General features: G+C 36.1%; 1 pseudogene; it reads left to right on the top strand.

Annotated features, from left to right (window-relative positions):
- The first annotated feature begins 1,389 nt into the window (after nucleotides 1–1,389).
- Nucleotides 1,390–2,308, top strand: LOC125119109 (olfactory receptor 8K1-like; annotated as a pseudogene).
- Nucleotides 2,309–3,705: the final 1,397 nt, after the last annotated feature.

A 3,705-nucleotide genomic window follows, 5' to 3' on the forward strand; every position in this document is an offset into this window, starting at 1 on the left:
GGTAATTTGTCAGAAACAACAGATGTAAAAAAGGAGAACTAAGATATTAATAGCAAAATTTTAAAATTAACATAGCATTGGATTTTGAATTGGGTAAACAAGCTGACTTTATAGTAAGTGGAAGTACTGAAATTTATATCCAGTGGTCAGAAGTTTTATAATCACCACATAATTGATCACTCCACTAACAGTTTAGAATTTCTTCCTGTTTACAATTTTAAACAGATATGATGACTGTTGATAATGTAAATTTTATGGTTTGGCTGTCGATTTCTGTTTTATAATTATTCAAAATTAAAAAAAAGCAGAAATATAATATATAGGTCTTTTGATATATTTAGAAAAGACTTTGGGTAAAAAGAAGTAGCTGTATCAAAACAGTCACTTCAAAATGTCTCGCCCCTTTAAAGCATTCTTTACAAATGTTTCAGTGAATATGTGCTTTGTGATTCTATCAACTAGGAATAGGTGCTCAAGTGGGCCTTAATATTTGTGGTGAACTCCCAGGGACCTTTCCCCTGGCCAGAGCTAGTGTGTGGCTGGGTCAGCCCTTGTGATTCTTATTATGATTGGAGGATGCAACAGTCATTGGGGAACCTTGAAAAACAAGGCTTATTACTCACACCCTGGAGGGCACATGGCACACTCAGAGACACACAGAGAAGCTAAGCAGAGAGCAAGGGAGGGAGAAAAGCCATGGGTTCTGCTTTCCTTGTGGTCAAGGGTGGGGTGTTTAGATTCACTTTGTTCTGGTGAATTAAAAACTTAAGATCAGAAATTAATGTGCAAGAAGGGAAAAGCAGGTTCAATCAAGCAGTCAGTTACCTGTATCATCTAGGGCTTTCTAAAAAGGAAAATTTATGGTTGGGGTGGCCTGGCTCTTAATCTAATTGTATGGCTGAAAATGTATTTACTTGAGGTGAATGTCTTGAAATGGACTGCCTCAGCAATGAAAAGCTTATATCAAGAACCTCATTACAATCAGAAAAGCTAACCATTGGGCACTTTCACTGCCGTGTAAATGTAGGTATGCGTGATTTTGTCCTTATGAGAAGAGGAATCCTTATTTATATTTGAGATAGAGAAAACAATTCTCTATCTCATATATCATGTATTGAATTCCCTTAGGAGATAGGATCCAATATTGGAATTCAGGATCCAGTATTGTCTCTGAGGCAGCACAGTTTTGATCCCCAGCCTGGTACAATGAGTTAAGGATCTGACCTTGGGGCAGCTATGGTGTAGGTCACAACTGCAGCTGGGATTCAGTCCCTAGCCTTGAAACTTCCATATGCCTGCAAAAGTGTCCATTACAAAAGAAGAAGAGGAAGAGAGCATCTCAAATATAGTAAGTATTGATCTGATACACAGGTTACCAGGATGATCCATATGGAGAAACACAATCATACTGCAGTAACAAAAGTGGGGCCAAATTTATTCTCATGGGGATCACCAATAACCCTAGGCTCCAGGTGTCTCTTTTTGGAATCTTCCTCATCATACACTAGGTCAGTGATGGTAAATCTGGGCAAGGTTTTCCTGACCCATTTGGACTCCAAGCTGCATAATCCCATGTATTTTTTCCTTAGACATTTGCCAATTACTGATCTGGTTACTCCACACTCATTGGCCCAAAAATGATGGGCAACTTTGTCCTGCACAAAAATACAATTTCCTACAATTGGTGTGCCACCCAACTAGCAGTCTTTGAGATTTTCATCATCACTGAGAAGTTTATGCTATCAGCAATGGCCTATGATCATTATGTAGCCATCTGCAAACCTCTTCTCTACATAGTCATCATGGCAGAGAAAGTATGTTGGGGCCTGGTACTCACTCCCTAGCTCTACAGCACTTAGTGTCACTGATTCTCACAATTACATCATTTAATTTGTCCTCCTGTGGCTCTAACATTTTTATGGTGACTGCCTCTCTCTGATTTCCATGCTCTGTTCTGGCACACACAAATCAGAATTGATCATTGTGATAGTTTCAGGGTGTAACTTGCTCTCTTCACCCTTGATTGTTCTTGTATCCTACACATTTATTCTCATGGCTCTTCTCAGAATGAACTCCACTGAGGGAAGTCACAAAGCCTTCTCTAACTGCAGTTCACACCTGACAGCGGAGGTCATGTTCTATGGAACATTATTGTTTATTTACCTGAAACACAAATCCAGCCATATGTTTTCTATAGATAAAATGGTCTCTGTTTTTCACCCTGGTGATTCCTATGCTGAACCCATTGATCTATAGCCTAAGAAACAGAGAAGTTAAAGATGTTCTGAGGAGAACTTTAACTAAATGATGCAAAATTCCCAATTAATATCTTAATATTCAGTTACAAATGTGGGTCCAAAAATTGTTGTTTAATATTTTGTCAGTCCAATTATACCATCAAAAAGTAGAAATGGTTTACCACATTGCCTTCCTCTTTTTCATGATGAAACACTTCCTCCTTGGATTGAATAATTATAGCTAGATAATTTGTCTCAAGCAATTTTAAAGACCATATTGGAACCTATATATTTAGAAATAAGGCAAAGCATACCAATTTTTTTGGTCAAACGTCAATTTTTCTGGTCAAACCATATCAATTTTTTTAACTCATGGAGGTTAAAAATGTCTCAAGTCATCCAAATGGAATGCAATTAACTAGAAAAATTGTAATACACATGTCATAGAAGTCACTGTGCCTTAAAGATAAACATAATTGAACCATGAAGAATGTGTAGGTTAGAAAAGCCTCAAATAGAAGTAAATTTGTGATTATAATACGTCATGAACAAGCTGCTTCAAGAATCTAAGCTGAGTAGGAAATACAGCATGCCACTTCAGAATGAAATATTCAGTCAGATTGAGTTAAAAGTCTCCTTTTCATGGCTAGAGTGGGCATTTGGAAGATTTTTTTTTCTTAATGAAGAACCATGAGAAAAATATTGGCCAACTCTAGATATCCTCTGAGACACCCTCACACTACAACTAACTTTGGTTTCTGATAGCTTCTGGATAAAGAAGTTGATTTAGAATTGGCAAGCTCAAGATAAAGAAGTTATCTGGTCACTTCCTAAATGACACCAATATTTTGAAAAGCTGTGGCAATGAAAACAGAGATTAGAGATAATTGATGCCCTTTAGAGTTAATTGCACTTTCATCAAGTCATCTTTGACTCCTTAATGAGTTTGTACAGACAGAGCCAATATTTTGCTAATACAATGCTTCATCCCCATTTCTATTCACTCAGCAAATGCACAGACTCCTTGCATCTTTGTGTTCTCCTACTTGTTTAAAGAGGCATTTTTTAGATTTTTAAAATGTATATATTACCTCAATCATGGTTGTTTCAATCTACCCTAGCATTTGAAGTGAAAATTGTGAGGAATTAAATCAAAATATGAATCAGGATCACTTTATCTCAGATTCATACATTTCATTTACTTTGTCCATTTTTTAATGCACTGAGGTTTACTTTGTTAAATAAGTTCATCTTAAGTGTTCTCATCACAAAATAAAAAAAAATCTATGTGAGGTAATGGATTAGCTAATCACTTTACTTTCGCTATATTTATATATTTATCTATATATAAATATATATTATATATTATATATATTTAGCTATATATATGTATATATTTTGTCTTTTTACAATTTCTTGGGCCGCTCCCACAGCATATGAAGGTTCCCAGGCTAGGGGTCTAATCGGA

The sequence above is a fragment of the Phacochoerus africanus genome, unplaced genomic scaffold, assembly GCF_016906955.1.
Source record: "Phacochoerus africanus isolate WHEZ1 unplaced genomic scaffold, ROS_Pafr_v1 Scaffold_14, whole genome shotgun sequence".
NCBI classification, from domain to species: domain Eukaryota; kingdom Metazoa; phylum Chordata; class Mammalia; order Artiodactyla; family Suidae; genus Phacochoerus; species Phacochoerus africanus.